This window comes from Taudactylus pleione, unplaced genomic scaffold, assembly GCF_031769625.1.
Source record: "Taudactylus pleione unplaced genomic scaffold, aTauple2 ptg000206l, whole genome shotgun sequence".
In the NCBI taxonomy this organism is placed as follows: domain Eukaryota; kingdom Metazoa; phylum Chordata; class Amphibia; order Anura; family Myobatrachidae; genus Taudactylus; species Taudactylus pleione.
In genome coordinates this window covers 8,090,849-8,117,313 of record NW_028284608.1, presented here as the reverse complement: position 1 = coordinate 8,117,313, position 26,465 = coordinate 8,090,849, and the positions used below count along the sequence as shown (strand labels likewise).

Genomic DNA, 26,465 nt, shown 5'->3' with positions numbered 1-26,465 from the left:
TGTTACTTCTATGAAGTGTGTTGAGTGACATCTTACTTCTATGAAGTGTGCGGAGTGGCATGTTACTTCTATGAAGTGTGTTGAGTGGCATGTTACTTCTATGAAGTGTGTTGAGTGGCATGTTACTTCTATGAAGTGTGTTGCGTGGCATGTTACTTCTATGAAGTGTGTTGAGTGACATGTTACTTCTATGAAGTGTGCTGAGTGGCATGTTACTTCTACGAAGTGTGTTGCGTGGCATGTTACTTCTATGAAGTGTGTTGAGTGGCATGTTACTTCTATGAAGTGTGTTGAGTGGCATGTTTACTTCTATGAAGTGTGCTGAGTGGCATGTTACTTCTATGAAGTGTGCTGAGTGGCATGTTACTTCTATGAAGTGTGTTGAGTGGCATGTTACTTCTATGAAGTGTGCTGAGTGGCATGTTACTTCTATGAAGTGTGCTGAGTGGCATGTTACTTCTATGAAGTGTGCTGAGTGGCATGTTACTTCTATGAAGTGTGCTGAGTGGCATGTTACTTCTATGAAGTGTGCTGAGTGGCATGTTACTTCTATGAAGTGTGTTGAGTGGCATGTTACTTCTATGAAGTGTGCTGAGTGGCATGTTACTTCTATGAAGTGTGCTGAGTGGCATGTTACTTCTATGAAGTGTTTTGCGTGGCATGTTACTTCTATGAAGTGTGTTGAGTGACATGTTACTTCTATGAAGTGTATTGCGTGGCATGTTACATCTATGAAGTGTGTTGAGTGACATGTTACTTCTATGAAGTGTGTTGAGTGACATGTTACTTCTATGAAGTGTGCTGGGTGGCATGTTACTTCTATGAAGTGTGCGAGTGGCATGTTACTTCTATGAAGTGTGCTGAGTGGCATGTTACTTCTATGAAGTGTGCTGAGTGGCATGTTACTTCTATGAAGTGTGTTGAGTGGCATGTTACTTCTATGAAGTGTGCTGAGTGGCATGTTACTTCTATGAAGTGTGCTGAGTGGCATGTTACTTCTATGAAGTGTGCTGAGTGGCATGTTACGTCTATGAAGTGTGTTGAGTGACATGTTACTTCTATGAAGTGTGCTGAGTGGCATGTTACTTCTATGAAGTGTGCTGAGTGGCATGTTACTTCTATGAAGTGTGCGGAGTGGCATGTTACTTCTATGAAGTGTGCTGAGTGGCATGTTACTTCTATGAAGTGTGCTGAGTGGCATGTTACTTCTATGAAGTGTGCGGAGTGGCATGTTACTTCTATGAAGTGTGCTGAGTGGCATGTTACTTCTATGAAGTGTGCTGAGTGGCATGTTACTTCTATGAAGTGTGCAGAGTGGCATGTTACTTCTATGAAGTGTGCTGAGTGGCATGTTACTTCTGTGAAGTCTGTTGATTCATATTCTCCCACTGAAGAGTTAAAGCACACAGTGGAAATATATCACGTACATTCCGCCTTGTAATAGAAGCATCTAAGCATGTCATAAAATAATATAGCACAGGAGTTATTTAATTAGAAACATTAACAAATTGAAACACCTTTCTGAACAGTGCAACGGCCCTATTTAATTAGGGAGCATGTATTTGTTTTCCAGTAGATGATCTATGAGAGTCATGATCACTACAATAAAGCAGCAGTCTAGCACAAGCATTGCAGAGTAAGGCTGAAATCCATTTATTCTCTGCACGGTGTAATCACGCTCTTTTCTAATGGCACAGAGAGATCGCAAGTGACAGCTTTTTATGAACAATGCATAACCTCTCCCCTGTGATTAATTTGTCTAGAATAAGGAGTTGTATGTGAAGGTTTAACTCCCTGCATGACATTGCTTAATGCATTCCATGGACTGATGCACTGCATATTAATAACCCTATTCTCTTCCCACACATCGGGCATTTAAAGCCAAGTAAATTTCTCCTACAGTTTAAAAATGTGCTCAAAGATTGGTTCTTTTTTTAAGAGCGGGTATTCACTAATGTATATTCCATTCAGAGAGGGCATAGGTCCAGGACTTTAACTAGGAAGACAAATATTCTATTTTCTATGATAGTTAAAAGTCACAATTCCCACAAAATTATATATACAGTACACAAACATATATATATATATATATATATATATATATATATTACACATATACACATATGTACAAATAAAAAGACAAAGCAAGAGTGTCTCCATGTACCAAACACAATTAGGGGTAATGCTTACCTGCACCAGTAAGGAGAAGCCCATCAAGGACCACACATCCAGCACTGCCAAGTGGGATAATCCTTTTTTCTCATATATATGTCCCAGGAGGTAATGGTAAAAACAAAAGGATGTAGTTATTATCCCAGCTGTCGGGATACCAGTACTCAGAATGCCAGAATCCCGACACCAGTCAGAATCCTGGCGCTGGCATCCCGACAGTAAGTATTGGGGTTAGGGATAGGCACTAGGGAGAGGGTTAAAGTTAATGGGGGGGAGGGTCAGGTTTAGGCTATGGGGGGAGGCTTAGGTTTAGGCTATGATGGAGGGTTAAGTTTACGATACAGGTAAGGAGGGGTAGGGGATGGGTAGTATAATTATCTCCTTCTGTTGGGATTGTGACCCACTCGGGATGCCTGTGTCGGGATTCTGAACGCCGGCATCCCGTACCCAACCCAAAAAACAGCATAATATAGTAAATTATAAATACCCCAATAAACATTTATTTGATTATAAATTCCACGTACATTTTTTACCCAACCCAAAAAACAGTATAGCGAAACCATACTAAAGTAAATGATAAATACCCCATTAAAAATGTATTTGATAATAAATTCCACGTACATCACAAATAATAAAAATAGGCTTATCTGGTGGAGTCATAAAGATCTTCAAATGCCGTCATTCCAAATGCAGTACAGCAAGAGAGAACTACCGTGCGCCAACCTGGCACTGCAAACGTCATTCTGACTTCATCAAAGGGCGTATAAAATACAATGAACCATGCCTGGACATAAATAGTGTGAGCCATCAGAAATAAATTTTAGGCGTCTGTGTATTTTTCGGTATCTCACGGTTCAAACTGTCCGAAACCGAAAATCCAGACACCTAGGGGTAAATTTACTAAAGTGAGAGTTTTTAGAAGTGAGTTTTAGAAGAGGTGTTGCCCATAGCAACCAATCAGATTCTACTTAACATTTAACTAGCACATTCAAGAAGATAATAGCAAGAATCTGATTGGTTGCTATGGGCAACATCTCTTCTAAAACTCACTTCTAAAATGTCTCACTTTAGTAAATTTACCCTCTAAACTCTCTGCATACAGAGATGATGCAAATCAGATATCCGGAAACAGCTAACAAATACCAAAAATAACATTTAACATATACATGTATTTTAGTAAGTCTATGCATATAGAGCGTCAAATATATAAAGAAAAAAAAAGAAAATATGCATCTGGAATCATATTATAGCAATGAACACCATAAATTGGGACATTTTCACTGGTTTGTTTGAAAATATGGTTGTCGTATTGGTCTATGTATAAACTTCTTAGCCAATAACAATGCATGGGGCCCCGTGTACAAATACGGAATGGCCAGGTGTGCGTAACCTGCACGTCTAGGTCATAGGATGCAGTCAGGATAACGGCGGGCGCTCTCCTGCCCGACAATATCCCGACATGGGACTGCAGATAGGCGTAGAAATCCCAACGCCATTCATTAGCCCCACTATAAAGTCCCGACACCCGGCATAGCGAACGAAGGTAAGCCAAATGTCTTAGCGTTTAGCCATGGGGGTGGGGGGAGGGTTAGGTTTAGGGACCACCAGGGGGACTTAGGGTTAGGCACACCAAGGGAGGGTTAGGGTAGGGTAAGGGTTAGGCACCACTAGGGGGGGTTAGGGTTAGCCACCCCTAGGAGGGTTAGGTTTAGGATGTGGGGAGTGGGGGTTAAGTTTAGGCACTATCGGGGGGAGTTTAGGGTTAGGCACTAGGGGTGGAGGTTAGGGTTAGGCACCACTAAGGGAGGGTGAGGGAAGGGTTAGGGTACTTACCTGATGCAGTCGGGATTTCGATCCGTCGGGCTGCCGCTGTCGGTATTTGACATTACATACCAATTCCCTAGGTCATTCATAAGTGGCAAACCATTTTGGTATGGCACGGGATGTCGGTGCTCAGGATCCTGGTGGTCAAAATCCTGACGCCGGCATCCCGACAGGGTTATAATACCGACACCTGTCTGTAAGTATCCTAACCATCCCCCTAACTAGAACCCTCCCTCCCCGCTGCCAAAACCTAACCCTCCCCCCCTAGACAACATACCTTCCAACTATACTGTTTTAGCCGGTACAGTACCATTTTTTAATGGCAAACAGGGGTTGTACCGTTTTGTACTGGGTGGGTACAATCTCCTGATTTCTTTAGCAGTGCTGCTGGGACACAGGACTCCCGCAGCGCTGCTGAGTGACAGGTGGCTCCGTCCACCGTGGTTCTCTGCAGTCTGCACTGACGCTGACATAATGACGTCATCACACCAGTGCCAGTGTACAGAAGGCCAAGGCAGTGTACCAAACAGTACCCATGGACACACCCGTTTTATCTATGGCCACGCCCATGTACCGGGTTTTAACTGAGAGATGTTGGAGGGTATGAGACAAGTGATGAGTATGACAATTCATAACAGAATATAAAATGACTTCAAGTGTTACTTCCCACTCCTCAATATAATAAGCAGGAGAGAAGCAGTGTTTACGTTACTATTCTCTGACTAGTTGGTGGGAAGTGTGACTTTCAGATGAGGAAAAAAGTGCCTTAACCCTAACCTTAAAAATGTTGAAAAACCATTTAAAAAAAAAAGGGTCGAACAATTTACTGTCGGCCTTTTAACTCTGCCTACTTTCTGCACTGTCAACCATTTGACCATGTCGCCGTATTGCCCGTCGACCAATTCATTGTCGATCTTCCATCCAGATACCGGAAAAATCAATAGTGCATTCTTGGTTAAAAATCACGGTAGTTCAGGAATATGTAATTATCACCAGCATATCATTATATCAGGTCTCAGGGGTATATTTACTAAAGTGAGAGTTTTTAGAAGTGGCGATGTTGCCCATAGCAACCAATCAGATTCTACTTAACATTTAACTAGCAGCTTCTAGAATAGCTAGAATGTGATTGGTTGCTATGGGCAACATCTTCACTTCTAAAAACTCTCACTTTAGTAAATACACCCCTCAGACTTAAAAATGCAAGTGAAAATGACACCTGACGCTGACACACGTTGATGTACTAAATTTGTCTCTGGAACACTAACAGAAATCACAACTTGGCTACCAAAATAACATGATTACATTGTTTCTTGGTTTATTGAATTTTCCAAAAGCCTGATAAATTGACGTATTTCTGGGAAGATTGGCTATGAATTGAAAACAGAATATTCTCTGCTGTCATTATCTGCGTTGAATGATACCGTATTGCAAATCTGCTGGGATGAAAACTAATGGAAATCACGACAGAAGTGATCGACAATTGTTTCCCAAGTCTCGTTATTCTACTCAGACTTGACAATAAAGCGTCTTATTCATCAGCAGTACACAATCCTACCCAAGATCATTTGATTATAATTTAGTAATTAATTTTAAATTGAAACAGACAGTAGAATATTTAATTTATAGTATATTGTCTTTGTCAGAGAGAATCAGGGCGCTCGTGTCCATGTGTTAGCTCTTGAAGCGATAAAAAGAATGGATCAGACTGGATGAGCATTGATTATGATTTATTCAGATTATCTGCTGTTAAACTGTCTCTCATATGCTGGGCATACACGGCCAGATAAAATGTCTGTCAGACCGACAGACATTTTAACTGGCCGGCTGCCAGCCGCAGATGTCGCCGGCATACACTGTGAGATTTCTCTCACAGTGTATTCGGCAGACATCTGCGCTCCGCCCCCGGGGGAGGAGACATTTCCCTGTTCCTTCCGTAGGAAGGAACACAGGAAATGTCTGTCTGTCGGCCGCGGCTGGGCATACACTGCCCGATGCGGCCGACAGTTTACCGGGAAATATCGCATCGGACGGGCATGCTGGACAATCCGGCATGCCCGACCGAGCAATATTTAACCCTCGGTCGCCCCCCCACACGCTACAATTATGGAGGCGATCCGCCGATATCAGGCGGATCGCCCCGATAATTATAGCGTGTATGGCCAGCATTAGTGGCTCACAATTGTAGCAAATAAGAGTCACGGCAAGCGAAGGGGACAAGGAATGAAAAAGTGACTCATATAGCAGTATTGTGTTCATAGACATGAGAATAGGTGTGAGTGATAACAGAGTCTGCTAATAAAGCTTCAGAAGCCCTATGTCCCCATTTCAATGGACTTCTTGCCATGTACTCGTAAGGAGAGATAAGCTTTCAGTTTTTAATTCCCAAGTGTAGCCTTCCGTTTTCAAGTCCTGAGCGCGCTCAGCGTCTATTATACAACTGCCGTTTTTCTTCCACGTTGAGCAATGTTGTGTTCACTACACTACAGATGTGTCTGATCTTTGATGATTACTATCCTTTAAAACCAGAACTTGTCTGTACCAAATGTTGCAATGACGCAATGTGTTGCAGACACCGGGAAGACCTGACCTGGTCTTGCTTCTGAATTCTGCTTTATCTTTGATCCTCTGGATCCATTTGGCTCCTGTCCTAGCCCGAATGCCTTGCCATTACTGCTAACCATCCTGATATTTACTACCACTGTCAGAAGATCCAGCTGTTTCAGGCTTGTTAACTGAACAGCTTAATCAGCCACTGCAGCTCTATAACCTGCACAGCTCCTCACAACTATTGCAGAATATCCCGCTACTTAATTCTGTTACATGTACAGCCTATTCAGCCACTCTAGCTTTAGTCACCTGTCTGCATTCAATAACAGAAGATCCAGCTATAACAGCCATGTTACCTGCACGGCTTATTTACAAACACTGGTAGAAGTTTCAGCTTTCTCAGCCATGTTAAACCCCTTTTCCACCAAAAACCCGGTGCCAACCCAGGACATTGAGCATGGGTCGGTGCCGGGTTTTACCCCTTTCACATCAGCGGCTGGACCCAAGTCTTCCGGCGTTACAGTGGATGATGTCATCCGCCGGGTTGAGGCATGAACAGGGCCACGTTTGCACTGCACGGTTGCTCTGGTCGCGACTAGGGTCGGATTCCAGGGTCACCAAGGATTTTTTTTCCAAGGACCCTTTTACACTGAGCTGCGACCTAGGTGGACTTGGCAAAAGCCAAATATGCACCAAAATATATCTTTACACAAATGCACTTACATGCAACTGAAGGTTTAGCTTGTGTTCTCTACCCAACTGTCTGTATGTGTCTCCAACTATCTACAATGTACAGTAGAGAACTCTTTTGTATTGGATTTTTTGCTTAAAGACTGCACACACTTTAAAGCTGTGATCACGTTTTCCAAAAAAAAAAAAATATAGGAGGTGCACTGTAAACCTGACATCATATACCAACCTCGTTTAATAATTAAAGTTTTATGGGGGGTCTTTTGTCCTAAAATATACTGCTCAGTAAAGTCTTTTTTATGGCTTAAATAAGTCATGATAGTGATGTCACACTGAGTCTATTTTTATTATACACTATGCAGACAAAAGTGATTGGACACTAACAGCAAATAGTATCAATGCCAGGGAAGGGGAAAAGGGGGCAGAGAACTTGAGCACAAGATCAATTGACAATCCAGCTGTGCTCCTTTAGACAGACCACTGTCAGCTGGAGATGATGACGTAAAACATCCTGAGATTGTGCCAATATTAGGAGATCGTCCAAGTATGGCAGTATTCTGACCCCTTGTCCTCTAAGATGAGCCATAAGGACTGCCATTACCCTGGTAAACACCCGAGGAGCTGTGGACAGACCAAAGGGTAGTGCCTGAAATTGGTAATGTTGCTGACGAAGAGCAAATCGTAGAAACCTTTGATGGGATAGTGCTATAGGCACATGCAAATATGCATCCTGTATGTCTAGGGAAACCATAAAATGCCCAGGTTCCATTGCCAGCACAATTGACCACAGGGTTTCCATACGGAATTTGGGTACATGAATAAATTTGTTGGAATGCTTTAGATTCAGGATAGGGCGATGAGACCCATTCGGTTTTTGAATCAAGAACAGATTTGAATAATATCTGCTTCCCTATTGAGCCAAGGGAACCGGAATGATAACCCCCTGAATCCAGCAAAGTCTGAATGGCTTCCTGGAGGGCAAGGGCTTTGACGGAGCTTGATGGGGGATTTGTGCAAAAATATTTCTGGGGAGGACGTCCCCGGAAGGTGATTGCATATCCCTGAAAGACCACTTCTCTGACCCAGGCATCTGTTGTTCTGATGCCAGGTGTCGCAAAACTGAAGAAATCGTGCCCCCATCTCCCCACCTTGAGATGGGGAGGCCCGCCCCATCAGGCTGAAGGTTTGTCGTCCGGCTTGGCAGCTGGACGTCTGACTGATCAGGACTTCTTCCCTTGTTGTGGCTTGGTAGTCCTACGGGAATTTGACTGCCTGGAAAAGGACTGTCCCTTTGCCCTTCCCTGAGGGTAAAAGGACCGAAAGGAAAACTGCCTCTTGTAAGTGTTTGCTGATGGCAACCCAGCAGATTTTGAAGCTGCAAACGTAACCCACTATCTTATCCAACTCTGGATCAAACAATCTTTTACCTGAAAAAGGCAGAGATTCCAGAGCATTCATGGAATCCACATCCGCCTTCCAGGACCTTAACCAGAGGGCTCTGCATGCCACAATTGAGGCTGCTGATGCCCTAGACGCCATAATTCCTGCGTCCATTGCCGCATCCCCTATGTAAGACCCTGCCTCCCGCATAAGAGAGAAATAAGATAGTTGTTCTCTCGTAGCATCTGCTGCTGTTCACTCTTCCATGGCCTTGGCTACCCAGGCCATCACCATAGCCATCGCCAGGCCATCACCGTCCGCCTGATTGCCCCGATATAGAAAAAACTGATTTCAAACTGGTTTCTAATATTTTATCAGTAGCATCCTTAAGAAAGGATGCGGATGGAATGGGCAACGTGGAACTCTTAATTAAATGGGTCACGTGAGCATCCACTGTAGGAGAGACCTCCCACTTATTACATTCACTTACTGGAAATGGATATAACGAGGATAACTTCTTTGTAGCATGGAACCGTCTATCCGGAGTACTCCATGCCTCAGCCATGAGTTCTGAAAGCTGTTCAGACTGAGGAAATTCATCCTTAACCACCTTCTGTTGTCTACAGAGCGGAGCTTTAGACCTAGGAGGTGCCTTTTCATCCTCTAAATTTAATATGGAATTAACCGCTCTCACCAGAGAGGGAACTTCCACGGAGGCATGACAATCCTCCTTCTCAGATACAGACTCCTCAGATACAGATGTGCAACACCCGATTCATCTGATGATGCATCTGAGTCTAAAGGCTGGGCGGAATGACGAGATGACCTCTTCCGTCCCTGAACCTTAGTGGTTACCAACCTATCCGCTTGTCTAGGTTGAAGAGCGGAAGACTGTTGAATCATACTCTGTGAAGAATGAGCATAAGCATCCACCCAGGATGGATATATAGGGGGTACACACATAGCAGGTTGCGACTGTTGTGGAAATCCCACAGTAGGAGGCAGTATAGGGTGCAACCAAACAGTCCACTAAATGCGTTAGAACCTGCGAAAGAGAGGACATCCACGGTGGCTCTTGCACAGGACCTGTACACTGGGTTGTTGTGATGGAATCTTGTAACAAGAAATACACAAACCATCCTGTATGAAATCCTGAGGAGACAGGCCTGCCTGACAGGATTTACATGATACCAGCACCTCAGCCTCTTGTTTCCCTTTGACCTTAGACATATAAGGTGCAAAGGTGCAAAAGTAATGCAAATGTGACTTTTTCCTTTTTGATATACTAATATTAGTAAAAAGTTAAACTTTATAGAAAACCAACCCCACCACATGTACAGAGGGATTAGGAAAAACAACAGTGATATAAATAACTGACAGTAGAACACAGCAGCGCTAGCACAAAGTCACATACAATGCAGATACAACCTTTAGTTGCAAATGGGCTCTGAATCAACTACTCAAAACCCTAACAGAGTTGATCGATAGGATATAGAGTGTTATGTACCTGGCCATTGGGGAGAGGTATATAGGGAGATTCCAACATCTCCTGAGACCAAACCGCTATCACAGAGCACAGAAACGTGGTCAGTGAGCGTCTCATATACAGAGGTGGGCGGAGCGACCCAGGTGCGCAAAACTTCCATAGCCCGGCGCCTGGGTCGGGGGAGGGGCTGCCAGGGTGAGGGCTTATCTCCCCTATGGTGCAAAAAAAATCGTGAACGCTGGCCTCCCAGCAACAGAATGCATCTAAAGCTCGTCCCCAGTGCCAGGTGATATGGCCCCAGTGGTCTAGTTTGGGAGCGGACACAACCAGGCTCTCACTGCAGCAGCTTCCATTTCCCTCGTTGGAAGCCAGGACTGCCTCGCTCTTACCCGACTTCCCCGTGTCCTTCAGTTGCAGTCCAGGTCACGGCATTGCAGCTAGCAAGCTCCGCCGCAACCCTGCTGAAATCACCAGACCACACAGGCTACTGGCGTTACAACGTCGGGGGTAGATGGAGTTGCAGGACACAGGCGTCTTATAAGACGCCCTGCTGCTAAACTCATGGAGTAAGAGAAAAAACAACAACTTGGGACTGCTTCAGTCCCGCTCTGTTATAACGGTGCATCTCCTGCTGCACCAAACGAAAAACTGAGGACCTGTGGCTGGAGGCGGGGTATATATGGGGGAGGACCCATTGCATTCTGGGACCAGAAAGAGTTGACTGTTTGGTGCCAGGTTTCCTCCAAACCACATATTCCCAAGGTAGTTCCTGTGGACCCTACAGACCCTGAAGAAGAAAGCAGAGAGAGGCCGCTATGTCTGTACATTTTCAACAGATACAATTATTAATTTTGCATCGGCCTTATCTCCAGTCTGATTATGTAAGTTTTCGGGGGGGGAGAAGTTCTTGCTCTGTACTGACGGGCACTTTTTGGTATCTCCTCTAGTCCAGCTCACAGGATTCTGTTTTCTGGGAAGAGTAACCCTGGCGATCTCCTCCACAGTAGTGTCTCTTTCCCTTATGGATCCCGCAGGGTGCCTTTTGGGTATCCTAGATGACCATCAGCTTAATATATTTCTCAGACGTTATGTACTTAACTTTGTTAAAGATTTGCATAGCAAGGGCTTGGCTGGCCTCTCGGGGACCTGTCTTTGATGACTGGGTTTCATTGATGAATAGTACTGCCGCCCATAAGAAGCTTATATATGACACTCGTAATACCCAGATGAACTATGAGCGTGTCTGTGTATATATTTTTTAGTTTTTTATATATACATATTTTTTTCTCTCTTTCTGCTCCTTTCTTTCCTCTCTCTCTCTCTCTATATATATTTTTTCCCATCAGGTTCTTCCTAATGTATATTTATTATACATATAATCATAATAATAATAATTTATAATGGTTACTCTGGATCATCAAGTGTATATTTACATGACTAACTGTTATATCCCAATATCATCCATTTCCTTTTTTAGTACTATTCCCTTTGGATTTTTAATATGTAATTTTTCTTAGATTAACTGATTTGTAGATTAATTATCAATATTAATTAATATTTATTTATCAAATTTCAAAATATTATTATTTCCTATGGGCGGTCCTCTCGTTTTTATCTTGAACCAGCTAGTTCCATTTATCTTTGTTACTGGGAAATTACTATGAAAACTATTTTTATGCTTCATTATTCAATTTTTTATGATTGAAGATTTTCTCTATTTCTCTTGATTACCGAATTGCTATAAATATATAATATATGTTTTATATGTATTTTATCCTACGAATGGGGTTTATTTGAGATTCTAAATACATGTTGATTGATATATACACATACAGTATATAGGATTCTTTTTACTATAAAAATATTTTTTTTGATTGTAGCATATGCTACTTTTATAGTTTATAGTTATGCTTTTAATTTAATTTTATTTCTAAAATAATTTTTTTTTGTCCATTATATTTTTTTCTGTTGTATGTGTATATTGTTGCATATGTGTATGTATACACCATATCTTTATTCCTTTATTTCTATGTGTACATATATGTTTGTATATAATTTTTTCCTTGATTCTTTAGAGATATTTATATAAGTTAGTGATTAATCCAACGGTCTTTCTAATGTACAATTTGTGAGATGCTATTCAGAACTTACTAATTTGCCATTTACAGCTCCCAATTAAAGGGGTCGATTCAATTAAACGCGAATTGAAAAGCGCCAGGAGCGAGCTCCCGGAGCTATTCAATTCAGTTTGCTGTGTGGTCGGAGAATGCTGGTTATCGCGCTTTAACAAGGGTGTTAAGGCGCGATAACCGGCATTCTCTGACCAAAGTGCCGGGCGCGGGGGGGTGCGAGAAGAAATCCTTAGCACGCCCAAACAGCGCGGTGTATTGAATAGCTTTGGAAGTCCCTCCCGTCGCTATTCAATAGCGCGTTGAATTGAATTCCCCCCAAGGATTGATTGGATCCATCCTGTTCCTTATTTAAGAGAGGGACTCTAATATGTGCATCAGGCTTGAAAAAGTCCCAGGAACGGGACGAAACGCGTTGCTGGCCATTGTTTGACTACTCTGATTTGTGCTGTTACCGGTCCCTGTACGCTGTTTCCAGTGCCTGCCGTCTTCCGTCTTGTGTGTGGACTTCCAGTAAGTTGTGGCCGCGCTTAGCAACTGTATGATTGCTTCTCTCCCAGCTCCGTCATTTGGGCTGGCTTCCTTTACATCTAGCCGCCACTGCACCTGAGTATCCTCAGCAGCTTGAGACATCGATGCTGATCAGTAACTAAATTTTTACCAAGCACTGTGGCACCCGACGGGGTGATACTCAGCTAATGCAAACACAATATCCTGTGTCTCTCATCTTACAAGCTTCACGTTGCTTACTTCATTTAGGATACCATAGACGGACACAATTATTACAGTACGGTGGCTATACTGTTGCCATACACAAGGTATCATTCACGGACCTGTGTGTCTAGTGTTACCAACTGCTGCACCTTAACTGCTTATGAATTTATCATTTCATTATCCAGACTACAGCACAGCTCCATCTATCATTCAGCTATTAGCACTATTATAATATTTTTATTTGCTTATATATTTTACTTGTAATATTTATTTGCCTTGCTATTCAATTGGTTATGTGTATTTTATGATTCATTCATTTCTTTTTATTAAATCTACATTTTCTTATTTATTCTTGTATATCAGCGCGGTATTTCTTTGTATTTGTTTTTTGTGGGGTTGCAATTTGTTCCCCTTTTTGCTACTTACCGCTGCAGGTATATTTTATAGGAATCAGTGTGTTTTTAAGCGCTTGGGTTTGCCTACTTTTTTCCTTGGTTGGATCCCCATATATTTGAGTTGTGCCTGCAAACACTACGGGCCACATCCACCGGTCCTCTACTATTGCCCACTAGATGTTATACTGTAGTTCTTTCTGCTACTCTTTTTATATTTTATATTGTTTAACTTAATGGCTGTTTTCTTCTTCAGCTGACTTTGTTATTGTCTACTGTTCTAATCTCAATATACAAATGTTTTATTTACATTCTAATTTATTGCTGTGTCCGCAATATCGTCCCATTTATCCTATATCTTTATGTACGACACTCACTTGTAAATGTTTTTTTTCTGTCTGTTTTTGTCGTATGTCTGTTTTTTTTTCTATTCATAATTTCATTAAATAAACACTATCTAAAAAAATTTATTTCTCTTGTGATTTTGTGAGGAGATCTGGCAAACACACACTGTCAGGGTTCCCTGAGGACTGGAGCTGGGAAAAACTGCTCTATACTATCAAATGTGTTAGGTCATCCAGAGATGGGGGGTTCTAAATCCCAGATCTGCCTCATCCTGGAATTAGTAAACACTGGGCTGCCTTTTACATGATGTGGGAGGTTGTCTACTTTTCAAAATGGTATGCCTCATTGTGTCACCCTATTATTCCTACACATTTTATGTGTCTCATTAAAACTAGTAAAAAAATGCATTATTTTAAAGGGCAGATACTGTTATGAAGCCATATAGAATCCTGACTATTCCTGTTTTGCAAAGGTGGATTAATGGTGAAGCAAGTACCACAAAGTATTTATTGGTGGTGGTTACAAAAAAATATTCAATTTCCTGCAATAATAATAATAATGATGATACTACTAAAATAATTATAATATTAAGAATCATCTTTTATTGCCCATTTTGGGTAGACTTTCTCTGCTGTGTGATGAGATATAGAGAAACTGATGTTCTTTTCTAAACAAATCAAAGTCTAGAAAGAAAAAACAAGGAATAATTTGCGTGGGTATTGTACAAATAAATTACTGATATTGATATTTGACAAGTGCGAAAACTCTAAAAACAGGCTCAGCAGTGGGGTGAGAAAACCCTTGCCATCAAAGCGGCTAAATGAGGATCAAGGGGTGGAAATTATTCACTTTGGGGGGTCATTCCTTGTTTAGGGGGAATGGTCTCAGAGCCTCTTTCTCCCCTCAAAATTACCTGATTTATACACATCCTTAGGAGGTGCTAGTAATAGGGTATCAATCTATGCTTCCCAGGTAATGTCTTTTATATCAACCAGGTATAATTTACACAAGAAATCATATTTATCGCTGCACTATACAGATGTGTTCTCATACACCAATACACAGCGTGGTGCAAGACACCTAGCGCTAGTGAGTCGCCAGGTCCCCTGCGATTTGGCTTGCTTTAAGCATCTTTTTCACCTAAAAATGTCTTATCTGCAAACGGATGCGACAAACCGCTTCACGATACTACACTGATTAATTTATTATGCAGCATTTGTTTATCTGTGTGCGTCTGAGTCTGTGGACCTGATTCAGAGCCGCTCGCAAGCGGGTCGATGGTCCCCCACTGCGCATGCGCACACCGCATGCACAAGACCCGGCCAACGACGGGAGCTCCGTCGATACGGGTCTCGCAGCAAAAAGAGGCGGCTGTCGATTGTGATTGACAGCTCGCCCCGTTTTGGAGGCGGGCAGGGGGGTGGCTAGCCAAACAGAGGCGTTCCCGAAGAAACGCCTGCTGTTTGGGGGCGGCCTCAGCAGTGAGCTTCCAGCTCTATCAGTGCCGGAAGCTCACTGGGGCTTGCGATGGATGAGACCCTACGCCAAGGGTCTTGTCGCAAGTCCGATGGTCACCTGGCCACTCGCAAAACCTGTGGGTGGTCATCCAAAGCTTAGCGAGTGGCCAGGAGGCCGGCTCAGAAAAAAAAAATGCCGCCCCGATTCAGAGCGAGCGCTCTGAAAGAGTGTCCGGCTCTGAATCAGGCCCCGTATATGAAGCACAATGGAACTTGGCGTGAAAAAAAGCTGCTGCATATTAGAGCTACGTAAACAGATTCAGACTCAGTCGCATTTTCAGGACGAAAAAGACGATCAGTGCGAGCCGAGTCACACAGGAACTGCTGCCGAGAAGGGCTGTTTGACATGACGGCAGCAATAGTGCATGAGTTCACATCTGTATGCATGTCAGCTCAAACATCAGTATTTTAGGAGAAGACAAAGTTTTAATAATTAAGGGACTGATCCCAGAATGAAAACAGAGCATGGAATCTGGAGTGACACTTGATTTGTCCACCATATGCATTCCTATTAGGGCCCACAATCACTCAAATGGTTACACAAAATCCGAATGTTGGCATATACAAGACTTACAAATAATAATAAAAATAAAAACGCAGACGTGCCTTATATATGTAAGTGATTACAGTACTTTTTGACAGTGTTACAGTGTATCCATGGAGATGAGGATACATATACTGTAGCACATCTTTGCTTACAAGTACAATTACAATGAAAGCACAGAAAACAGACGTCCATGTGCACCCGTTACAGTCTCCACTTTCATCCGATGAGGATTGGTTCATATATTATTAAATTGTGAAATGTTTAGCAAAATCAATTCCATTGAAATGAATATGAGTCCTCTAAGGGCAGTCTGTCTTCTATACAGTGTTTTAAAGAGTACAGTACATTTCACCAAAGTAAATAAAATAACTGTACATACTACATAGGGCTTGATTTATTACGGATCGCAACTGCAATTTTGCACGCAATTGGTTGAATTTTCGTTCTGCGCATGCATCGCAGTGGGCGTGCACGAAGACTCCATTGCGATTGGGACTGCGATCTCAGAGACTACGAGTGATTGACAGGAAGTGCCATTTGTGGGTGTTGACGAGTGGGGGTGGTCGGCGAAACGCAGGCGTGCCAGTGCGTTCGAAAGCCGTTATTGGGGTGCGCATAAATTATACACTGCGATGCCGTAGGCAGACGGAATACTCACAGCGTGCGATGAAGTTAGCAATTCCTGAGTAAGCTCAGAGCTTGTGCAAGTGTGCGTGAGGCTGCGATGGTACCCGATGTTGCCGATGGTTTTGCAGTCTTGCTCAACATTACGTATGTGTGTACGGTAAGGTGGGCGTCCTTGAGTAGTGCTGCGTCGGCATAGCGATCGCAGAGGATGAGCATACTATCGCAGTGAGACTGCGTGCGTAATCGCAGTTACCATCTGTAGTGAATCAGGCCCATAGTCTGCACGGGAAATGCCTTTGTTTTCAGCACCAGAATGATGAGAATTCCCAATATTAGATTTAATGTCCTGATCTCTTCCACCTATTATCACTGAAATGTTAAAATGCCTCTCCACTGTGTCCTCAAGATGTTGTCACTTCACCGCTCACAGACATAGGGGGAGGTGTATCAAGTCTCCTAAAGAAAGAGTGGACAAGAGGAGAAGTACCCATCCATCGCAATCAATTAGCTGTGAGGTAGCATTTATCAAGTTAATTCTATAAAATGATAGGTAGAAAGTGATCGGTTAAACGTTTCCACTCTTTATTATGCTTGATGTACCTACCCCTAGCTGGGGGTAGAGGGACTAAGGGTAAATTTACTATTTGCAAAAGCCTCCACTTCTCAGTGTCATTTTTTTTTTACAAATCCTGCTTAAACACGAGAATTGCTGGCTTTTACCAGCTGCAACTTAGTAACTTTACCCCTTGGTGTCTGGTGGGGAGGGAGTGGACTCTATGAATGAAGCTCTTTGGCTGGTGGTGCACACAGTTTGTGGGCAAAGATTTAATGTAGAGCATAGGCAAACGCAGGGGGGGTTTCTGTCTGCCTGGAAACCCCCCTCACCAGCCCACACCATGACTACAATAGAAATAGTAATATAATAGAATTTTACAAGTGCTGCATGTTATTCTCACTATCACAAATGAAATAATTAGCACCACCTGTGGATCTTTTAGCATGTATCAGCTAGTAATAAATAACCTGTGCACCAACTAGGAGATCTTGAAAACATTCACTGTTAGGGATATGCTGCTATAGAGCCCAATATGTACATATATGTCCAGGGCAGTGCTAGATTGCTCCCAGCCTCGCTATAATACTCTGGAATGGTGCCCACATCTAAAATGAAAACATTCAGCTTAGGCAGGATGGCCCTACTGCCGCATCTAATGGCTTATTGTGATTGCAGGTCCTGTATATGCTGGAATTATCACACACAATACACTTTATATGACACATATTAAAGTCGGTTAAGTGCTAATTCTACCCTCTTCATGGACTGGCCACACTCACTCTAAAATCAAGCATTTGGAAACCCCCCTCTAGAAATCCTGCGTTTGCCACCGTAGAGCTTCAGTCAGTTGTATTATAAGACACTGGCTGGGCTAAGCCATCACAGGACCACAGCTACTATGTGACTGCAATCAAATAGATAGAAGTACTTTGGGCCCTGGATATTATATACTCTCATATAACTCCATTTACTATAGAAAGTTATCTTAGGCTATCACAGGCTCTTCTATCTTTGTATGGCTCCCTGTACTATGTAGGTGCAATGGAGATGCAGTGGTGTCACAAGGGGGGGTGCAGGCCGCACCCGGGTACCACCTGCCGAGGGGTGACACCAAAGTGCTGACACCTCCTCAATGACAGGAGCCGGTTTCTGCACTCTGGCTTTACGTGTAGCACTCAGCTCCTAACACAGTGAGGGAGCCCACAGTGCACACAGAGTGGTCCGCGGGGGTAGTCTGCACCACTGGGACCCCCGGAGTGACTGAAACGGGAGTTTGGCCCGTGGGGAGGGACGCCACTGCATAGATGTAGGTTAGCATCATGGGCTACGATAGTCTGCGACTGGGCTTATAAAAAGGCTGTGGTGATACGGACTTTTCCAAATGTCATCATTCTACTGTTTCAATACCTATAGATGGAGCACGTTTACTTGAGACACACAGCATCCATTACATTAACATCCACTAAGGTCTGCTGCCTTCATGTACACATTGTGAGTGGGCGTAATCATAACAGCACATTGCTGCATATATATTACAAGATAATATGTGCCACTTGCTAACTATTAGGACTCCCCTGCGGGAGAGATCCCATAAAGCAATGGTTCCTAAACTGGGTGCAGTGACACCCTGGGGTGCCATGGTTGGTGGTACAGGACCAAATCAAATGTATGGTCAGTGTGATTAGCAGCCACCAGGAATGTTTTTTATTTTGCCCAACATAAAATACATGAACAAACAGAGACGCGACCCTGTCCACCACCACAGAACTGGATGACGGCTAAGCACAATTTACTTCATTTAATCATTGTTGATGAATTTCCCAATAAGAAACTTCTGGCCTAGGGGTGCTGTGGAAAAAATGCTGATACTCGAAGGTGCTGTGATTCAAGAAAGTTTGTGAACCACTATCGTACAGTATGTCCAAGGGCCAAGTGCATTTGTGTTATCACAGCTAGACATCCACAAAACGAATCAATTCACGGCACAATGAGTCTCCCAGTACAAAATGATGATGGATCTGTGTAACATGGGCTAGGAATTTATTTTATATATTCATTGGGCTCAATTCAATTCAGCGCAAATTGAATAGCGCCGGGAATAAGCTCCTGGAGCTATTCAATTCAGCGCGCTGCTAAGCCCGATTAAGGATTTCATCTCGCACCACTCCTGGGGTGTGAGCCCAAATCTGACAAAACTCCTGGTGCGATGCTGTTTTCTGCCCTTGGCGCCGCGGAAACAGCATCAAGCCAGGCAGTTTATCCGGAAAAATGCGCCGGTTCTTGCGACTAAACACTGTATTTAAGGAACGAGAATGGGCATGCTCCAACATAACAGCGCACTGAATAGAATAGCTCCGGGAGCTCCTTCCCGGCACTATTCAATTCACGTTGAATTGTATCAGGCCCATTGTGAATAAATAATGTTGCTATGTACAGAATCATTTATCATATATACAGGAACTCCATAGGCTAGGTTTACTAAGCGGCGGCTTTAACACTGAAATTTAAACAAAAATATGCAATTCAAAGTCAAGCATCTTTTAGATTTAATATCATAGCCATTTTCTATTTCAGGGTCAAAGCTCCTGCTTGGTAAATCTAGCCCGAAGCGTGAATTTACACCTCATAAATATTTTAAGCAAAAGCAACAGCAATCCCCCCCCTACATTAATAAGATTTGTATCCATTAAGATTTCTTAAATGGAAAATATATTTACCTGCTTGCATCTAAATACTGTAAATCATTTTTAGAATTTGCACTGAAAGTAATTTTTTTAAATGATGCCAAAAGATTTGTTAGTTTAATTATACAGTGCAAATGTGAGTTTTATGCGGTCATAATTCATTTTCATATGCATTCCGGCAATGTTCCTTTTCTCAATTATTATAATCACACAGAAGGTACAATCTATATTGTTTATTTTAAATAAACTGACTTTTGTTCCATCTTCCAATTCACAAGATTAAAAGAGACTATTTTCTAAAGTTTTTTTTTTTCTCTGTATTATCTTCCATTACATAACATTTACATTTCTATACATCTGGGGGATGGAATTTTTTTTTTTTTTTAACATTCATGACACTATTGTTTAGACTTTGCTGTTTTTTGCTATCATCTGTACAGTGTGTGGGGGGTTATAATTATAGTGTTGATAATGCCTTAGGCTATTCACTATTTCTTTCATCATTTCCTCCCTGACCATCTAATAAATGGAGCTACATTGAGCAGTCTTTCAGGAGAGAAACAAATGACCAGTAATGGGTTGCCCCTCAGTATTACTGGGCTGGACAGTCATGTAACCCTCCCCTTTTAGAATGTAAGCTGTTACGAGCAGGGCCCTCTAACCTCTTGTACTTCTCCCTACTTTAGTTTCATCTACTTCTTACTCACCACTAGGGCACCTAACACTTGGCTGCTTATGCTCTGTTGCTTATCTGGATGTTATGGTCACTAATGTAACCATATATATTATCCATGTCCTGTCCTGTATTGTATTGTTCTGTAAGTCGCTTGTCTATAACTTGTTTATGTGCTTTGTAAGGCGCTGCGGAGCATTTGTGGCGCCATATAAATAAATGATAATAATAATAGTTTACATTATCCACATTTTTATGTTTATCCACAAACAAAGTATCAATAGAACATCTGAGGCCAGTTCCATGGACCGTGAAGTTGGCGTGAACCATGAAATGTGCTAAAATGACAGATTGGCGCAATTGTTGGGCGGTTCACGTTACCCTTTTCCAAATACCCAACACTAGCTGGACTTAAGAAATGCCATTGCACTTGTTTTACGTGTATGTGTGATTGAGGTGATACTACTGGAATGCTGCTCCGTCAGACATCTCCACTGGAAGCGCTGGTCACCTGGCCGCTGAACCAGGAAGACTACGCTACCGCCGGGACCAGGTAAGTGACCATTGGGCCACCAGGGACAATCGGTAGACACGATGAAAGTCGACATGCTGCAATGTTGACATTTGACCATGTTGGCACGATGCGGTCGATATGAGAACTGTCAACCTAACATACCACTCCTGACAAGGCGATGATCATGTGGCAAACTCTGATATTTGCGCAATAAAACTAGGACAAAGCAGGTGAATCGCAAGATATCATGTATTTGTCTATCCACATGTTAATGCTGAACACAGACACAGACAATGAAACTAAAAACAATACGGTTTGCAGAGTTTCTGTTGCATTGTATATTAAACTTTTACCTTTACACAATAATCATCAGTAACCACTTAAACTGAACTGCAGCGAAAGTCGGGATTTTAAAATGCATCTAAACCATTTGCACATTTTCCCGCACCCTGGGCCTGATTCAGTAATGGATCGCAACTGCAACAGAGGTGCGTACTGTGCATGCGTATGTGTCGCAGTGCACATTCAAGAGTTTACAGTGCGATCGCGCTGCAATCACTTATGCAGACACGAAACCATCGCAGACCGTAGGAACGGATGTCAGCATTTGGGGGTGATGATGAGGGAGTGGTTGAAGAAACGCAGGCGTGCCTGTCCCTTTGAACGCCTTTGCATGGGCGTGCATAAATTAGCCACTGCAACGGCATACGCAGCTTGGGTGCTCACTACGTGCGACGAGGTTAGTGCAAGGATACAGTAAGGTCAGACCTGTTGTAATTCTGCATGAATGGTCGATGTTACTCGATGTTCCTGATGTATACGCAGGACTGCAAGGTATTACGGATGTGGGATAGTGGTAGTGGGCGTCTCTATTCTGGCTGTGCGATGGCTTTGCGATTGCATTCATTAGCATATTTTCGTAGCAGACCTGCGTGCGTAATCGCATCCACAATCGCAATAACGATCCATAATGAATCAGCTCCTGTGCAGGGGCGTATCTACCCATTGGCCAGGATGGCACTTGCCAGGGGCGCCGGCCAAAGGGGGGGGCGCCATCCGGTAGTTCCACAAGCAGCCAATGGGTGGACTACCCCGCTAGTCCCCCGGGCCCCAAGTGTAGGGCAGACTGCAGTGAGAGCGGTCTGCCCTACACAGTTTACAAACACATAGCCGCCAGCGGTGGCTGTCTGTTATAGCAGCCAGCCAATGAGAGTCAAACAGACTCTCATTAGCTTCTGCATTCACGGAGGGAGCCGGCTGGAGCTCACTCATGAGCTCCGTCTTCCGGCTCCCCACGCAGCGAGTAATAGTCATGACGTCTCTCCCATCCCATAGTGCAGAGCGAGAGCGGACCCGGAGGAGTGGACAGTGGCGGTCGTCGGCAGGAATGGGGATCAGGTAAGTTGCTTCTTTTTTTTTTCTGGACCAGCACAGTGGGGGAGTGTGGCTACTAGGGGGCACTATATAGGGGGTGGCCGGTACTGGGGGCACGTTATGTGGGGGGATGGACACTACTGGGGGCACTGTATTGTGGGGGCTGCTACTGGGGGCACTGTGTGGGGACTACTACTGGGGGCAATGCATAAGGGGAACTACTACTGGGGGCAATGCATAAGGTGTACTACTGGGGGCACTGTATAGGGGGACTACTACTGGGGGCACTGTATAGAGGGGACTACTACTGGGGGCACTACATATGGGGAACTACTACTGGGGGCACTACATATGGGGAACTACTACTGGGGGCACTGTATAGAGGGGACTACTACTGGGGGAACTACATATGGGGAACTACTACTGGGGGCACTGCATAGGGGGAACTACTACTGGGGGCACTGCATAGGGTGGACTACTACTGGGGGAACTACATAGGGGGGACTACTACTGGGGGAACTACATAGGGGGGACTACTACTGGGGGGCACTTCCTGAAATTATGGGGGGCGTCAGTCCATTACCTTGCCAGGGGCGCTCGGATCACTAGCTACACCCCTGCTCCTGTGCTAAAGTTAGTATCACTTCTACATTACAGTTTTAAAAGGTTATAAAGACAGGCTTCAGGCACACATGCTCAGTATAGCCGGTAACCTGCAGAGCACATGTTATACCTGAATCTGTCTCATTGCAGAATTCCTCTGATCTATTTGCTGCAGTTCCTATTAGCCAATAAAATAACATACAAGAAATATATTCATGACACATCCATTCTATATTTAGACAATGTGTGGACAGCTACTGAAAATAATAATGAGTGAAAACACTAGGCATACACTAGGCATAACATTAGGCATACACTAGGCATGGCTTTAGGATAGATACAGATAGCCAGACTGATTGTGCTGGGATTATTTTACTGAGCGACATTGCATTATGGGAATTGAGCAACAAGATATTATTTACTAGTTATATCTAATTTACTCCAAATAAAATGGGTTTTCAACCATCAAACCTATAATAAAACAAAATAGTTTGCTATGTGTATTTGGTCTATGGGAAGTCAACAGCAAGCGGAGAACATCTCCCAACAGACTGCATAGAGCTGCACCCAGACATGGCATGTTAGAAAATTATTACCCTGAACCCTGTAACTTGCCATTTTATTTCTATTTCTTTCATTTACCTTAGTCCCTTGACACTTACTAAAATTAGAGTTTTTAGACTAAAATTAGAGTTTTTAGAAGTGGAGATGTTGCCATTAGCAACTAATCAGATTCTACTTAACATTTAACTAGCACCTTCTAGAAGATAATAGCTAGAAGCTGGTTGGTTGCTATGGGCAACATCTTCTAAAAACTCTTACTTTAGTAAAACTTATTCTCAGGTGCTTTTCAAATACCGTATTTCCTGAAAGGATTTTGTTTTTCAAGGCATTATCCTTAAAACATCCTTCACCACACATAGTGGTGAATTTCCCATGAGGCAGGTCAGGCACGCTCCTAGGGGCTCCACCTTCTGGAGGGGGCACTCGGACACTTGTTTTAATACAGTCTGAAATTTCCCAAACCATTTCCACTGTATAGTACCTTACTGGTAAATGGATGGACCAATCAGCGTGTGCCCAGGCCTGAGAACTGGCCAATGAGCAGGTGCCAACCCAGTTATCAGAGACATCTCCCATTGCAGGTGCAGTGAGATATGTGACCCATCCACTCTAAACAAGTATCCAAATACCTCCCCAACCCTATTATATTATACTGACAATCACCATAAAAGGGCTCTAATAATGAAAATAATAAAATTGAGGTCGACCTGACCCCTAAATCCGGCCCTGACCACACCATTTTAGCCATAATGCCCCCTTCCTCCTTCACTCCACTGTAACAATAATGAGTTTATTTCCTATCCTCGCTCTCTAATAATACCCTTAACCTTTTGGAACAAAGTAAGACCTTCTAAATGTTACATAAATATCATCTTTCCTTCCTCTGAATCCTAGTAGCAGCTGGTGATAAACAACCAGTTCATTCAGTACATTATAGAAATTCAGCAAACCTCAAATGTACTGTATCACCTGTCTCCCATAACTTTCAAAATCCTTTAAATGTGCCCCTCAGAATGCAGTCTCTATCTGTAACAAGCCAACCACCATCCACCACCGCTTCATCTCAAACAACCTCTACCTTCTGGCAATAACAAAAACAATCACACACAGGCGGGCTTATGTAATCGGATGCGATCTGCAGCTGCTGCAGGAACTCCTGCCAGTCTTCCTGTATTTTTAAAGCACAATCATTTTAAAGGTAAACCCAAGCTAGTTTTGCCTTTAAAATGATTGCCACTTTAAAAATACAGGAAGACTCACAGAGGCTGTGATTAAAAACTTACAGTGTGCGACTATGGCAGGGATGGGGAACCTCAGGCCGGAATGATTTGGTCAGGCCCTCTGAGCTTTTTTTCTGCTAGCCTCATCTGGCTAGCAGGGTGCCTAGAATGGCACATTGCAGCCAGAATCTATGCAGCAGTGCCACCTGGAGCGTCCTTAGGATGCTTCAGACGGTCACACCGCTGCCCTTACAGCTCTCTCTGTAATCACCGACGATTGTAGACCCACCCCATATGATGTCACATGGTGGGGGCGTGGCCTGTACCAGGCCCACAAATAATGTTCTATATATCAAAATGGCCCTCGGCAGTAAGAAGGTTCCCCATCTCTGGACTACAGTAAAGTACCTACACGAGTACACAGTAACCAAAAAAAAAAACACTCCATTTGCGAAAATATTGTCGTCATAGTGTACAACTCCAAATCAGATCCTTTGATGTGTGTTATCTGGCTGAAAGGTCCACCAACAGCCAAGTTTCAGATATTGGCCTAAAATCTCCTGGTTTAGTGTGGAATTCCTTATCGCAGTGTGGTTTTCTCAAAATCCCCTTGACCACTGTATTTTAAAAGTGGGTGTCAGGTGCTACTTTTCTGTATGCAGTCCCTTTTTTTCACCAAATGGCACAATGATATGTTTGGGCAAAAAGTTAAATTTGTGTCTCATTTTACCACATCACACCATTCCATTTGTAGTTATGAAATTTTGCCAAGTTCAGACACTGCATTTTGTGCCTTGCTCTTAGGAGAGGCTTCTTTTGTGGAACTCCTGCAAAAACTTCTGGCCATGCAGGTGGCGCCTGACAGTGGATTTTAATATTGTAAAAACGGAGTTTTGAAACTGATCTTTGGGTTAATTTTTGCCTCACTTACCATCCTCTCCTCGCTGTACGCAGGCCATATATGCTCATGCATCATCTTCTTCCTGGTACATTTTCAACTGTCCCACGCTTTTATTGCTTTCTTATTATCGCCCTGACTGTACTTAATGGTGATTACAACTAACTACTAATTATTTTTTTTATAACAACTTCCTACAGTAGGTCCAAAACCTTCTGTCTCATTTGAGCTGCCATCTCTTCAGCCATGTTGATGGTTGATAAAGGGACGTGGCTGCAACCATATATTTATACCATAGGGAAAGAAGAAATGATCCTAGTCACAAATGAGTTCCTTGGGTCTGGAAGCAATAAAAAAATAAGAAATACTTTTTTTGTTGCAAATTACTGTCGTTTAAATTTTAAATATTTTTAGGGGTGCGAATAATTTTGCCCAAAATGTATGAATACAATATTCTTAAAATAAAACAACAATCTTGTAGGACTGATGACTGTTATTTACTGTAAATGGTAAACAATGTCTTGTACAATTTCTGAGCAACATTTGTATTGTTTTTTTCATATGATTGTCAATACCTGAAGAATCTGATGTTAAGCTATCCAAGTAAGACTCCATTTTGTAACAAGATGGATGATATGTTTCTGTAAAGTTATTCATAGCTTTAAATGTAGAATATTATAGAGAAAGATTTTTGCTAACCTTTGAGTTTTAGAACCTTGGAATGTGCAGATGTTGTCAGACTAGATAGCTTATGAATAGACTGTGTATTCTAACCTCCCTAACAGATTTATGACCTGATTCAGACCCATTCGTAAGATGCGGCAGCTCGCTCCCAGTGTATGAAAATTCAGCTAAGTGACGTCAAGGCAGGCGATCGCACGGCAAGGCATAAGCACGCCCACTATGTCTTTGCGAGCGAACACTTTGTGTTTATAGACGCCCACCAGCCTGTCTTTAGCCGCCCACTAGCGCACGTCATCTCCAGGAAGTACATCAGGTTCCATCG

The 26,465-nt window shown here is 43.0% G+C and overlaps 1 protein-coding gene and 1 pseudogene across 1 annotated transcript in view; one reads left to right on the top strand and one right to left on the bottom strand.

Moving 5' to 3' along the window:
• SHLD1 (shieldin complex subunit 1) overlaps positions 1 to 26,465 on the bottom strand; it is a 101,945-nt gene that overhangs the window by 12,281 nt on the left and 63,199 nt on the right. The gene's annotated exons all lie outside the window — the stretch shown is intronic.
• Positions 20,757 to 26,465, top strand: part of LOC148517902 (parafibromin-like) — a 28,586-nt pseudogene continuing 22,877 nt past the window's right edge.